Source organism: Mobula hypostoma, chromosome 11 (assembly GCF_963921235.1).
Source record: "Mobula hypostoma chromosome 11, sMobHyp1.1, whole genome shotgun sequence".
Taxonomy (NCBI): Eukaryota; Metazoa; Chordata; class Chondrichthyes; order Myliobatiformes; family Myliobatidae; genus Mobula; species Mobula hypostoma.
Genome location: NC_086107.1, coordinates 79,673,567 through 79,689,199, shown reverse-complemented (window position 1 = coordinate 79,689,199; position 15,633 = coordinate 79,673,567). Strand labels below are relative to the sequence as shown.

Genomic DNA, 15,633 nt, shown 5'->3' with positions numbered 1-15,633 from the left:
TGTCCTACCAGATTCCTCAGTGCCTCCAGCATGTAGCCCTTCTGTTCACAGAGTCCTACAGAGGAGGAACAGGGTACTCGGCCAACAAGGTCTGCACCAAATATCAAACACCCATTCACACTGATCTTGCATTAATCTCAATTTTTATTCTCCTTACATTCTCTCCAACTCTCCCCAGATACTACCACTGAGATAAATTCACAGTGGATAATTATCCCACCAACCTGCACATTTTTGGGACCTGGAGAAAAGCAGAGTACCAAGGGGAAGGCCACGCAGTCACAGGGAGAAGATGGGCAGCCCCCAAGGTCAGGATTGAACATGGGTCCCCAGCACTTAGGTGCTGGGCTCAGGACAGATTCTCTGAAATGATAACAGCAAGGAATTTAAAGTTACTGACCCCCTCCATTTCCGATCCCCTAATGTGCAATGTAAAGACTGGCTCATCAACTTTGGCTAACAAAAGCAGTTGTGGTCAGCCAAGCCAATCCAATACTTGAAGATTCTGACACATAGTAACAGTGTATCATTGTGCATGGGGCAATCAGCCAGCAAGTGCCAGCAATGAGTCCAAGGCATCAGTCCATAAAGTATGCAAGTCCTGTCAGTAGTCTGGCCGTTCTTCACTTGGTCATTAATTGTTCATTATTAATCTCAAATTATTACCGGCTAGAGAAAATGCAGAGTAATTTGTCTTGTCAGCACCTCTGGAGCTTCCCTCTACTTACCTCAGTGGGGCAAGGCACCTTAAAAGGAGCTATTAGCCCTATAGGCATTTAATCCACTACTAAATTTATCAGCTGGTGCCACAGCCAAATGAAATCTAAATTAATCCTTGGAGTATGTGTGTGGGGTGGGGGGTGGTGGGGGAATCCCATATCATCTACGTGATTTGTAAAATCTGCTTATATTCCTGTCTAAATCCTGGAGAGTATGGACAAGGGGGCTTCTAAAACGTTTATTTTAATTAAAGGCATTTTTTATAAAATTAGATGCAGGGTTTCTCCCAGTCCTGAAGTGGATTTCAGCAATCACACCAGCAATGAGGACGTGAACTTTCAGAATTGTGAAAGGGAATGAAATGGGAATGATTTCACTATCACCGCTTTGGAGGGAAAGAGGGGTGACAGCAAGGAAGCCCCTTTCAGCTTGTAGTGCAATATAAATACTGACACCAAGGTTTTCGGACATTCAGCTTGAGATATTAATAGTGCAAGTTTGATTAGGCAAAGTAAATGTGATACTGTCTCCTTTCTGATCACTTGATCCTTCAGGAGCTGAAAAGGGTTAACTTCCCAGAATAGAGCAGGAGTGGAGTACATAAGGATCGTTGCTGATTTGATCATTACCACTGCACTTTCCTCTACCACCTCCTAATTCTTGCAGCCCTTCACCAAACCTAAAGGTAAGTCCCTTCACTGGACATTTACATCAGGAGATCTCGGAAGATGGACTCAAAGAACTTGAAGGGGAACTTGGAGCTAATGAAGAGAAAAGGCTGAATGCTTAGCCAAGAAAACTAGAGGGAGAGGTTGTAAAGAAAAAATATTTTCATAAAGTAATATAAAAAGGAATGAGGGAGAAAGTACGAAAGAATAACAAGTGAGCGGAAGGAAACAGGAATAAAGGAAAACCAAGAAACATCTCTGAATAAGCTTTAGTAACAATTCGACTTTGAAGGGAAATTACTAGTGAAAACAAGACAGATTCTGGCATGATCAGTAAGTGAGAGGGTATTATGCTTGAAATTAAATATTGAAGGTTTTTACATTTAGAAGTGCACAGGAATTGTGGAACCTTTTCAATCAGTTCTCTGAGTCTTATTGTGCTTGGTATATTTTACAATCTAAATGTGATTCAAACCACCTTACAAACTTGGGACCTCATTGTCAGAATACTATTGGGAACTAGGAAGTTCAGACCAATAAATTAGAAACAAATGGTTTTAGTTTTGGTGTGAAACCAGATTCAGAAAAGGATATTGTTTAGTAAGACAGTTCAGACAAGTTACAATAACAACACCTATGAGATATTTGGATGGGAAAAGGTTAGGGGGACATGGGACAAATAGGACTAGCTTAGATGGGGCATCTCAGTCAGAATGGATGAGCTGGGCCGAATGGTCTGTTTATCTGCTGTATTATGCTACAACTCTAATTAGAAAAAACGTGCTTTAATAATATTGGAGTCTTCAGAGTTTTATAATGTCTGTATTGATGGCGAGTTGAATGTCTATTTTGTGCCTGCCTCTATTTCATTGGGCATGGATTGTTATGAAGGGCAATTTGTTATTGCCCCTTGCATACCACTGGGCTTAGTTCAAATGATTTCCAATAGATTTTTATTTTATCAGCTAATGTTTTAGACCACAAAACATTGGAGCAGAATTAGGCCATTTGGTCCATTGATCTGCCCTGCTATCCCATCATGGCTGATTTATTTTCCCTCTCAACCCATTCTCCTGCCTATCCTTACTAATCAAGAACCTATTAACCTCTGCATCAAATATACACAATGACTTGGTCTCCACAGACATCTTCACCACTCTCTGGCTAAAGAAATTCCTTCTCATCCTTGTTTTAAAGAGACGTCCTTGTATTTGAGGCTGTACCCCCAGTCCTAGACTTTCTCACTGTTGGAAACATGCTCTCCATTTCTACTCTATCCAGACCTCTCAATATTCAATAGGCTTCAATGAGATAACCCCTCATTCTTCCAAAATCTAACAAATACAGGCCCAGAGCCATCAAACACTCTTCATATGTTAGCGCTTTCATTCCTAGGATTGTTATTGTTTACTTTTTTATTACTTATTGAGAAACAGAGCAGAATATAGCCTCTGACCTTTCTAGCATTGTGTTTGAAATAAAAGGGTAACTCGCTGTGTGCTCTGCAGTCAGGTTAAACCAGAATCAGGTTGCTCCGGGTCTGATCCAGTCTGCGTTCAACTCACAAGTGTGTACCGTCACTATGGATTGCTCAAAACTTTTGATTTCCCCTCCCTCACCTCCTCCCTGCCCTAATTAAATGCAGCATCTCCAAGTTTGCGGATGAAACGAAGCTGGGCGGCAGTGTTAGCTGTGAGGAGGATGCTAAGAGGATGCAGGTTGACTTGGATAGGTTGGGTGAGTGGGCAAATTCATGGCAGATGCAATTTAATGTGGATAAATGTGAAGTTATCCACTTTGGTGGCAAAAATAGGAAAACAGATTATTATCTGAATGGTGGCCGATTAGGAAAAGGGGAGGTGCAACAAGACCTGGGTGTCATTATATACCAGTCATTGAAAGTGGGCATGCAGGTACAGCAGGTGGTGAAAAAGGCGAATGGTATGCTGGCATTTATAGCAAGAGGATTCGAGTACAGGAGCAGGGAGGTACTACTGCAGTTGTACAAGGCCTTGGTGAGACCACACCTGGAGTATTGTGTGCAGTTTTGGTCCCCTAATCTGAGGAAAGACATCCTTGCCATAGAGGGAGTACAGAGAAGATTCACCAGATTGATTCCTGGGATGGCAGGACTTTCATATGAAGAAAGACTGGATGAACTAGGCTTGTACTCGTTGGAATTTAGAAGATTGAGGGGGGATCTGATTGAAACGTATAAAATCCTAAAGGGATTGGACAGGCTAGATGCAGGAAGATTGTTCCCGATGTTGGGGAAGTCCAGAACGAGGGGTCACGGTTTGAGGATAAAGGTGAAGCCTTTTAGGACTGAGATTAGGAAAGACTTCTTCACACAGAGAGTGGTGAATCTGTGGAATTCTCTGCCACAGGAAACAGTTGAGGCCAGTTCATTGGCTATATTTAAGAGGGAGTTAGATATGGCCCTTGTGGCTACGGGGATCAGAGGGTATGGAGGGAAGGCTGGTGCAGGGTTCTGAGTTGGATGATCAGCCATGATCATAATAAATGGCGGTGCAGGCTCGAAGGGCCGAATGGCCTACTCCTGCACCTATTTTCTATGTTTCTATGTTTCTAACCAAGGGCTTCAGTTTACTCCTTCCTAGTGTGGTGTAGAGTTGACACACAGTTAGCAATAGGACAAGCCAGTTCTTTCCACTGAGAAATGGGTCAACCCACAAGTGAAGGAAATAGACGAGATGAAATGAAGTCTCAGAAAATTAAGAAACAATCAATCCTGGTTTCATTCACTCGGTTCAAGTTCACATCCCGGCTCTGAGACACAGAACTTCTTAATACTTTGCAACAGGAAAACCACACTGCCAGAGGTGACACATTAAACCAGGGCATGTTTACCTTTGAGATCTCTCAGCACCACTGTGAAGACCAGGGGAATCCCCCCCAGTCTGTAAACTTTGGCTCATATTTCAACTTCAACCAAAATTCTGCTTATTACATCCTCATTATTCATGGGACCGTGCTGTGTACAAAATTGCTGGCTGGCATGTGTGTAAAAGAAGGTTAGCACAGGCGTGGGTGTTCCTTGGAGGTCAGGACTGAGTGAAATTGTGGGATGGAGGGAACCCGTATTCCACCTTACCTACCCAGAATTAACCAGCAGACCTTAATATTGACACACTGACTATCGACAATGGCAGTTCCTTCCTTCCTACATTACTAACATTTCTTGCTCTCACCCACTGTTTCTACCATTCTATCTATTTATCTCTCTCTCTTCATATTTCTCTCAATCTCTCTCTCTGTCTCTACTACTCTCTTGCTCCATCTATCTCTATCCCTATCTCTCTCTCTTTTTACCTCTCTCTCTCCATATCTCTAAATTGTTATCTCTCCATCATTCTCTCTATTGCCCTCATACTCGTCCATCTCTCCCTCTCTCCCCCTCTCCCAATCTCCCTCTCTCCATCTCTCCCTCTCTCTCTTTTTCTCTGGCTCCCCCTCTCTCTCTTTCTCTCTCTCCTCTCTCTCATCTCTCTCTCTCCTCTCTCTCTTCCTCCTCTCTCCTTTCTCTCTCTTTCCATGACACACATTTTGATTAGGAAGCATCCAGTGGCATAAATAAATGAAGCAACAGGGATATTGAAAAGCATTTAATAGTGTATGTAGTTTACTTTTGGGTCTATCACCTTCTGGTATATCCTACACTCAGTACTGCACTGTAGAACACAGTAAATAACAAATGAGTGACTGCCTTAAAGCAAAATTATTTTCACAACCAATATCACAGTGAGTTACCGTGGGAACAAGGCCTACAATGTTGTGGTGTTATTGTGAGAGATTGTTCATCAAATGACAGACAACAGATTGGCCACAAGCCTGGCAAATCAAGTCTTCTGAAGTGGTTTCTATAGTACATTGTACATTGTCCTATAGTACATTGGATGCACTTACAGGTTCATCACCACCAGCAGTACATGTCCTCTCCAAAGCAACTTTCCCATAGCTATACAAATTCTCAACAATCTCAATCAGGTGCAATACCCTAACTGTCCCTGTACAATATCTGTTAATTGGTCTTTCCTGCTCTCCTTGTTCTATTGAGAATTATTGAGTCTGTTCATATGTTCACATTTATTTAAGTCTGATTATTGATGTTTGCACATGTGACTGTTCTGCTAATTGTTGATTGCTCCTGGTCATTTGCACTATTGTCTCGTAAACTGTTGGTTGCTGTTGTGCTGTCTGTTACGATATTGTCCTGTGTTTTATGTTTGGCACCGAACTACAATCAGTTCTGATGTGTTTCACATACTGGCAATAAAGTGATTCTGATTCTGATTAAGCTGGTTGGGAAGGCCTATCGAAACACATTTTCCTCACTCACTATTTTCCCATGAGGTCTCACACCATCAGGTTCAGGAACAGTTAATATCCTACAACCGGCAGGATCCTGAACATCATGGATAACTTCACCCACAACTCTAAACTGATTCTACGACCTACAGACTCACACTCAAGGTCTCTTTACAACTCATGGGCTCAGTATTATTTTTATTTGCAGATTGTCTTCATTTGCACATTGGCTGTTTGTCAGTCTTTGTCTTTTAATAAAACATACTGTAGAACATTACAACATAGTAAGGGCCCTTCGACCCACAATATCGAGCCAACCTTTTGACCTACTCTAAAATCAAACCAACTCTTCCCTCCCACATATTCTTCCACATGCCAATCCAAGACTCTTAAACGTCCGTAATGTATCTTCCTCTTCACCACTCCTGGCGTGCTTTTCATGCACTCACCAATCTCCGTGTAGAAAACTTACCATTAACATCCCTCCAATCACTTTCAAATTCTGCCCTCTCGTATTTACACCCTTGCAAAAAGTTTCTGGCTGTGGATTTGATCTATGCCTCATCAGCTTGTAAGTGTTCTTCATTGATTCTATCATATTTCTTTTTTCCCTGTAAGTGCCTACAAGGAAACTGATCTCAGGGTTTTATGTGGTAACATAAATGTACATTGATAATAACTTTGAATGTCAACACGTACCAGGGATAAACTGATCAAGGATGGCTGATTCCAAGATGCCTTAGCTCAATTATCTGAATGTCTGTGTGCATATCTCTGAACATTCTCCCGACCATCTGCCTCAGACATGACTACGTCATGAACCAGCACCTATATCTGAGTGACATTTATTCCCTATGTGTATGTAAACAAAAGGAAATGTTTTCTTGTTGTTATGCCATCCCTCTATCAATTCCTCACCTGATCTGGCATTGCCAATCCTGGTTATTTCTCTAAAGGGGCAGGAATGAAAGGGCCAGAGTTTTTAACCTCATCCTCTTCTTAATATTTGGTTTGGAGCCTTCAACTTCAAGTGTATTGTCATCTGATTCTACACATATACAACCAAACTAAACAACATTTCTCTGGATCAAGATGCACCCACTATACATACTGTATATCACACAGAGCACATAAAACAAAATATTAACAAAAATAATTTAATAAAATATACATCACCGTGCAAAAGTCTTAGGCACATAGGTATACCTGTAGCTAAGGTGCCTAAGACTTTTGCACAGTATCAACATGGAATGGAGAGTGAGTTTGTAACAGGAACAAAGGATGCTGGGAATGGCGAGGGTGGAGTGCCGCAGGAGGGGTGTGGGACATGAGGCAGAGGAGGGGTGCCAGGGGTAGGGGCACACGGATGCAGACACACCCAGCCCTGAGACACCAGGCAAGGTCATTTGATTCCAAACAATTGGTTTATTGATCATTACAGAATGTCTCTCTGCTGCTTCCCACTCCCTCCTCTTTCCCTTCCCCTTTTCCCAACATGAATCCCCTCTCCCTGCCCCCTTTCCAGTCTCAGTCCACAATAGAAACCCATATTGGAATCAGGTTTATCATCACTCATATATGTCATGAATTTATTTTTTGCGGCAGCAGTACAGTGCAATACATAAAGTTACTACAGTACACAGCAATACATTAAATGACTACAGTACTGTGCCAAGTTCTTAGGTACCCTCGCTATACAGTATATGTGCCTAAGACTCTGCACAGTACTGTAATTCAAGATGGGTGATGTGAAGTGCGCAGTAAGCAAAAAAAGTAAACAGTAAACAGCTCAATGTCCTACTGACGAGGGAGACCTCAGTGGTGGCAGGGTATTCATTAACCTCACAGCCTAGGGGAAGAAGCCTTTATCCAATCTGGCAGTCCAAGTCCTGATGCTCCTTTACCTCCTTCCTGAGAGTAATAGTTCTAAGAGATTGTGGGGTGGTTGGTAGGAAGTTGACAAGCTGATGACTGTTCCACGTAAATACTTCAGAGATGATCTCAGATGGTGCATGGTGTGGTAATAATTCCTTGTGCTTATTCTGCAGCAATGGGTTGGAGCCAGTCCCATCGACTTTAGAGTGTACAATATCATTAAATCACTCCCAGCTGGATCTTTTGTAGTTAGAAACAGAGCCAGCTGGAGATAAACGACTGGCTCCACTCCATTAACATTCATCCACGAACACTGGAAAAATTCTGTCAATATGAAAGCTCCATTCCTCTCCCTTATAACATCATATTACCCTTTACCAGATCCAAACACAAGCAGAGTATGACATTTGACTCCTATTTCCTCCATTTTCTGGAGAATGTCTTAACCAGTGGTTATTATCTTCAGATAAATTAGTTGATGTCTCCTCCACCTGTACCTGAGTGAAGTTCCCACCCACCAATATAAAGCAGATCTTGTAAATCACACTGTAGCAGCAGGAGTTGGGCTTACATGCAGAATCGCTATTCTAGAAACCTCCTTTACCCAATAAAGTGGCCACAGATGTAGGTTTCTGAACTTTTGCTACTGTAGACCATCAACTTCAAGATTCAGAAATACTCTTGTGCACCCACTTTTGTAATGCATGGTTATTTGAGTTACTGTCACCTTGAACCAATCCGGCCATTCTCCTCTGACATCTCTCATGAACAAGGTGTTTTTGCCTACAGAACTGGATGCTCTTTTTTTTTCCACACAATTCTCTGTAGACTCAAGAAAATATTGTGTGTGAAAATCCCAGGAAACATAGAAACATAGAAAACCTACAGCACAATACAGGCCCTTCGGCCCACAGAGTTTTGCCAAACATGTCCCTACATAAGAAATTACTAGGTTTACCTATAGCCCTCTATTTTTCTAAGCTCCATGTACCTATCTAAAAGTCTCTTAAAAGACCCTATCGTATCCGCCTCCACCACCGTTGCCGGCAGCCCATTCCACACACTCACCACTCTCTGAGTAAAAAACTTACCCCTGACATCTCCTCTGTACTTACTCTCTAGCACGTTAAACCTGTGTCTTCTTGTGGCAACCATTTCAGCCCTGTGAAAAAGCCTCTGACTATCCACATGATCAATGCCTCTCATCATCTTATGCACCTCTATCAGGTCATCTCTCATCCTCCGTCGCTCCAAGGAGAAAAGGCCAAGTTCACTCAACCAATTCTCAGAAGGCATTCTCCCCAATCCAGGTAACATCCTTGTAAATCTCCTCTGCACCCTTTCTATGGCTTCCACATTCTTCCTATAGTGAGACGACCACAAGTGAGTACAGTACTCCAAGTGTGGTCTGACCAGGGTCCTATATACCTGCAACATTACCTCTTGGCTCCTAAACTCAACTCCACGATTGATGAAGGCCAATACACAGTACACCTTCTTAACCACAGAGTCAACCTGCGTAGCTGCTTTGAGTGTCCTATGGTCTCGGACCCCAAGATCCCTCTGATCCTCCACACTGCCAAGAGTCTTGCCATTAATACTATATTCTGCCATCATATTTGACCTACCAAAATGAACCACCTCACACTTATCTGGGTTGAAATCCATCTGTCACTTCTCAGCCCAGTTTTGCATCCTATCAATGTCCCGTTGTAACCTCTGACAGCCCTCCACACTATCCACAACACCTCCAACCTTTGTATCATCAGCAAACTTACTAACCCATCCCTCCACTTCCTCATCCAGGTCATTTATAAAAATCACGAAGAGTAAGGGTCCCAAAACAGATCTCCACCGGTGACAGTCCTCCATGCAGAATATGACCCATCTACAACCACTCTTTGCCTCTGTGGGCAAGCCAGTTCTGGATCCACAAAGCAATGTTCCCTTGTATCCCATGCCTCCTTACTTTCTCATTAAGCCTGGCATAGGGTACCTTATCAAATGCCTTGCTGAAATCCATATACACTACATATACTGCTCTTCCTCCATCAATGTGTTTAGTCATGTCCTCAAGAAATTCAATCAGGCTCATAAGGCATGACCTGCCTTTGACAAAGCCATGCTGACTACTCCTAATTATATTATACCTCTCCAAATGTTCATAAATCCTGCCTCTCAGGATCTCTTCCATCAACTTACCAACCACTGAGGTAAGACTCACTGGTTTATAATTTTCTGGGCTATCTCTACTCCCTTTCTTGAATAAAGGAACAACATCGTAACCTTCCAATCCTCCAGAACCTCTCCTGTCCCCATTGCTGACGCAAAGATCATCACCAGGGGCTCAGCAATCTCCTCCCTCACCTCCCACAGTAGCCTGGGGTACATCTCATCCGGTCCCAGCGACTTATCCAACTTGATGCTTTCCAAAAGCTCCAGTACATCCTCTTTTTTAATATCTACATGCTAAATTCTAACTTGTCTGTTTCTATCGCTCTCCGATGCTATGTAAAGGAGATAAAATTATGATCACTATCTCCAAAATGCTCCCCCACTGAGAGATCTGACACCTGACCAGGTTTATTTCCCAATACTAAATCAAGTACAGCCTCTCCTCTTGTAGGCTTATCTACATATTGTGTCAAGAAATCTTCCTGAACACACCTAACAAACTCCACCCCATCTAAACCCTTTGCTCTAGGGAATGCCAATCGATATGGGTGACTTCAATCTACATGTAGACTGGGTGAACCAAATTGGTAAAGGTGCTGAGGAAGAGGATTTCTTGGAATGTATGCGGGATGGTTTTTTGAACCAACATGTCGAGGAACCAACTACAGAGCAGGCTATTCTGGACTGGGTTTTGAGCAATGAGGAAGGGTTAATTAGTGATCTTGTCATGAGAGGCCCCTTGGGTAAGAGTGACCATAATATGGTGGAATTCTTCATTAACATGGAGAGTGACATAGTTAATTCAGCAACAAAGGTTCTGAACTTAAAGAGGGGTAACTTTGAAGGTATGAGACGTGAATTAGCTAAGATAGACTGGCAAATGACACTTAAAGGATTGACGGTGGATATGCAATGGCAAGCATTTAAAGGTTGCATGGATGAACTACAACAATTGTTCATCCCAGTTTGGCAAAAGAATAAATCAAGGAAGATAGTGCACCCGTGGCTGACAAGAGAAATTAGGGATAGTATCAATTCCAAAGAAGTAGCATACAAATTAGCCAGAGAAAGTGGCTCACCTGAGGACTGGGAGAAATTCAGAGTTCAGCAGAGGAGGACAAAGGGCTTAATTAGGAAGGGGAAAAAAGATTATGAGAGAAAACTGGCAGAGAACATAAAAACGGACTGTAAAAGCTTTTATAGATATGTAAAAAGGAAAAGACTGATAAAGACAAATGTAGGTCCCCTGCAGACAGAAACAGGTGAATTGATTATGGGGAGCAAGGACATGGCAGACCAACTGAATAATTACTTTGGTTCTGTCTTCACTAAGGAGGACATAAATAATCTTCCAGAAATAGTAAGGGACAGAGGGTCCAGTGAGATGGAGGAACTGGGTGAAATACATGTTAGTAGGGAAGTGGTGTTAGGTAAATTGAAGGGATTGAAGGCAGATAAATCCCCAGGGCCAGATGGTCTGCATCCCAGAGTGCTTAAGGAAGTAGCCCAAGAAATAGTGGATGCATTAGTGATAATTTTTCAAAACTCGTTAGATTCTGGACTAGTTCCTGAGGATTGGAGGGTGGCTAATGTAACCCCACTTTTTAAAAAAGGAGGGAGAGAGAAACCGGGGAATTATAGGCCGGTTAGCCTAACGTCGGTGGTGGGGAAACTGCTGGAGTCAGTTATCAAGGATGTGATAACAGCACATTTGGAAAGCGGTGAAATCATCGGACAAAGTCAGCATGGATTTGTGAAAGGAAAATCATGTCTGACGAATCTCATAGAATTTTTTGAGGATGTAACTAGTAGAGTGGATAGGGGAGAACCAGTGGATGTGGTATATTTGGATTTTCAAAAGGCTTTTGACAAGGTCCCACACAGGAGATTAGTGTGCAAACTTAAAGCACACGGTATTGGGGGTAAGGTATTGGTGTGGGTGGAGAATTGGTTAGCAGACAGGAAGCAAAGAGTGGGAATAAACGGGACCTTTTCAGAATGGCAGGCGGTGACTAGTGGGGTACCGCAAGGCTCAGTGCTGGGACCCCAGTTGTTTACAATATATATTAATGACTTGGATGAGGGAATTAAATGCAGCATCTCCAAGTTTGCGGATGACACGAAGCTGGGTGGCAGTGTTAGCAGTGAGGAGGATGCTAAGAGGATGCAGGGTGACTTGGATAGGTTAGGTGAGTGGGCAAACTCATGGCAGATGCAATTTAATGTGGATAAATGTGAAGTTATCCACTTTGGTGGCAAAAATAGGAAAACAGATTATTATCTGAATGGTGGCCGATTAGGAAAAGGGGAGGTGCAACGGGACCTGGGTGTCATTATACACCAGTCATTGAAAGTGGGCATGCAGGTACAGCAGGCGGTGAAAAAGGCGAACGGTATGCTGGCATTTATAGCGAGAGGATTCGAGTACAGGAGCAGGGAGGTACTACTGCAGTTGTACAAGGCCTTGGTGAGACCACACCTGGAGTATTGTGTGCAGTTTTGGTCCCCTAATCTGAGGAATAACATCTTTGCCATAGAGGGAGTACAAAGAAGGTTCACCAGATTGATTCCTGGGATGGCAGGTCTTTCATATGAAGAAAGACTGGATGAACTGGGCTTGTACTCGTTGGAATTTAGAAGATTGAGGGGGGATCTGATTGAAACGTATAAGATCCTAAAGGGATTGGACAGGCTAGATGCGGGAAGATTGTTCCTGATGTTGGGGAGGTCCAGAACGAGGGGTCACAGTTTGAGGATAGAGGGGAAGCCTTTTAGGACCGAGATTAGGAAAAACTTCTTCACACAGAGAGTGGTGAATCTGTGGAATTCTCTGCCACAGGAAACAGTTGAGGCCAGTTCATTGGCTATATTTAAGAGGGAGTTAGATATGGCCCTTGTGGCTACGGGGGTCAGGGGGTATGGAGGGAAGGCTGGGTTCTGAGTTGGATGATCAGCCATGATCATAATAAATGGCGGTGCAGGCTCGAAGGGCCGAATGGCCTACTCCTGCACCTATTTTCTATGTTTCTATGTTTCTATGATATTTGGGAAGTTAAAATCTCCCATCACTACAACTCTGTTATTATTACACCTTTCCAGGATCTGTTTCCCTATCTGCTCCTCGATATCCCTGTTACTATTGGGCGGCATATAAAAAACACCCAGTAAAGTTATTGACCCCTCCTTGTTCCTAACCTCCTCCTACAGACACTCCATAGAGAATCCCTCCATGGCGTCTACCTTTTCTGCAGCCGTGACACTATCTCTGATCAGCAGTGCCAAGTCTCCACCTCTTTTTCCTCCCTCCCTGTCCTTTCTAAAACATCTAAAACCCAGCACTTGAGGTAACCATTCCTGTTCCTGAGCCATCCAAGTCTCTGTAATGGCCACCACATCATATCTCCAAGTACTGATCCATGCTCTAAGCTCATCTGCTTTGTTCACAACACTCCTTGCGTTAAAATAGACACATCTCAAACCTTTGGTCTGAGCGCATCCCTTCTCTATCACCTGCCTATCCTCCCTCTCTCACTGTCTACAAGCTTTCTCTAGGGGAGCCAACCTCCTCTTCCCCATTCTCTTCAGTTCGGTTCCCACCTCCCAACAATTCTAGTTTAAACTCTCTCCAGTAGCCTTAGCAAACCTCCCCACCAGGATATTGGTCCCCCCTGGGATTCAAGTGCAACCCGTCTTTTTTGTACAGGTCACACTTGCCCCAAAAGAGGTCCCAATGATCCAGAAATCTGAATCCCTGCTCCCTGCTCCAATCCCTCAGCCACGTATTTATCCTCCACCTCATTCTATTCTTATTCTCACTGTCACGTGGCACAGGCAGTAACCCCAAGATTACTACCTTTGGGGTCCTGTTTCTCAATTTCCTTCCTAACTCCCTATATTCTTCCATCAGGACCTCTCCCCTTTTCCTAACTATGTCATTGGTACCAATATGTACCATGACCTCTGGCTGTTCTCCCTTCCACTGCAGGATACCTTGGACACGATCTGAAACATCCCGGACCCTGGCACCTGGGAGGCAAACTACCATCCGAGTTTCTTTCCTGTGTCCACAGAGTCGCCTGTCTGACCCCCTTACTATCGAGTTCCCTATCACTACTGCCTTCCTCCTCCTTTCCCTACCCTTCTGAGCCACAGGGCCAGACTCTGTGCCAGAGGCACGGCCACTGTTGCTTCCCCCAGGTAGGTTGTCCTCCCCAACAGTACTCAAACAGGAGTACTTATTGTCAAGGGGTACAGCCACAGGGGTACTCTCTAGTATCTGATTCTTCCCCTTCCCCCTCCTGACTGTGACCCACTTGTCTGTCTCCAGTGGCCTCCTTTCTATCTCCTCCTCACTCTACTTGAACAGGCAAAGGTTATCGAGCTGCTTCTCCAGCTCCCTAACTCGGTCCCTTAGGAGCTGCAGCTCGACACACCTGGTGAAGATATGGCCGTCAAGGAGGCTGGGAGACTCCAGGATCTCCCACATCTGATACCGAGCACAGAAAACTGGCCTCACACACATACTTCCTCCTTTCCGCAAATAACACAGGTAAACCTACCCCGCCTCATCCCATTACTGCCTAAGTCCGTTAAGCCAAAGCGCGATCACTCTGCAGCCTCTCTGCTGCCCGCTGGATATAGTGGTCTTCTTTTTAAACCTTTCCCTCTACTGGCTGACGTCACGTGCCTGCGCAATCTCACCTCTCTTTTACCCTGAGTAGTAAAAACCTCCTTTCGCTCCGAAAAATCAGCCGTTCACTCGCAGCCTTCTTGCTCCGAATCAGCAGTTTCTGAGATACTCAAACCTCCCTTTCTGACACCAACAATCATTCCACGGTCAACACCCCATTCTGATGCTTGATCTGAACAACAACCGCACCTCTTGACCACATCTGTGTGCCTTTATGCACTGAGTTGCTACCACTTAATTGGCTGATTAGGTATTTGAATAAACGAGTACAGTAGGTGTACCTAATAAAGTGGCCACTGAGTATATTCCAAAGAGTTAGACTTTATCTCTGCTGTGCTGTTCTCCAATGGAGTCTGCCATTGCACTTTGTAAACCTTATAGTTTTCCTTCCTGATCTTTAGATGCGCATGGCCTTGGCTAGCTGACCGAGTCAGAATAGCTGATAAAGAAAGGAACAGTTAATAGGTTCTTCACATAAACCAGTGTATCAGGGCTCCACCAAGATATCAGATTTGGTTTCATTTATATCTCACAGGTAGTCAGGATAAAACCTGGCCTAATCTTCATGCCTGACAGGCATTCACAGGGACCTCTTGACCATGTCTGCGTGCTTTTATGCACTGAGTTGCTACCACTTAATTGGCTGATTAGATATTTGAATATACGCTTGGCTTGCCTAGCTAAAAGACCTGATCGATTGAGCAGAAGGAACTAAGGGCCAAATGACCAACCCCTGCTCTTTTCTACGTTCCAGAGGCAACATCTGAAGGAGAAACATGCATAAAATGCTGGAGGAACTCAGCAGACAGGTCGTTTCTATGGAGAGGAATAAAGATGAAGGGTCTCAGCCTTTATTCCTTTCTATAAGACCATAAAACATTGGGCAGAATTAGGTCATTTGGCCCATTGGGTCTACTCCACCAGTCCATCATGGCTGATTTATTATTCTTCTCAACCTCATTCTCTTGCCTTCTCCCTGAACCTGTGATGCCCTGACTAATGAAGAACCTATCAATCTCCACTTTAAATACACCCAATGACTTGGTGCCACAGCTGTCTGTGGTAATGAATTCTACAGATTTACCACCCTCCAGCTAAAGCCGCATCTCCTCACCTCTGGTGAAAAGGGACATCCTTCTATTCTAAGCCTGTGCCCTCTGGTCTAAGAATCTCCCC

At 43.7% G+C, this 15,633-nt stretch overlaps 1 protein-coding gene across 2 annotated transcripts in view; it reads left to right on the top strand.

Annotated features, from left to right (window-relative positions):
- Positions 1–1,315: 1,315 nt before the first annotated feature.
- Positions 1,316–15,633, top strand: part of pvalb6 (parvalbumin 6) — a 35,369-nt gene continuing 21,051 nt past the window's right edge. Inside the window, exon 1 of one of the 2 annotated variants that reach the window (XM_063062337.1) lies at positions 1,316–1,405. The gene's annotated coding sequence lies outside the window, so the exon portion shown is untranslated. Of the gene's footprint in view, positions 1,406–8,878; positions 8,903–15,633 lie in introns of those variants that run through there. The other variant, XM_063062338.1, reaches the window with a different exon arrangement.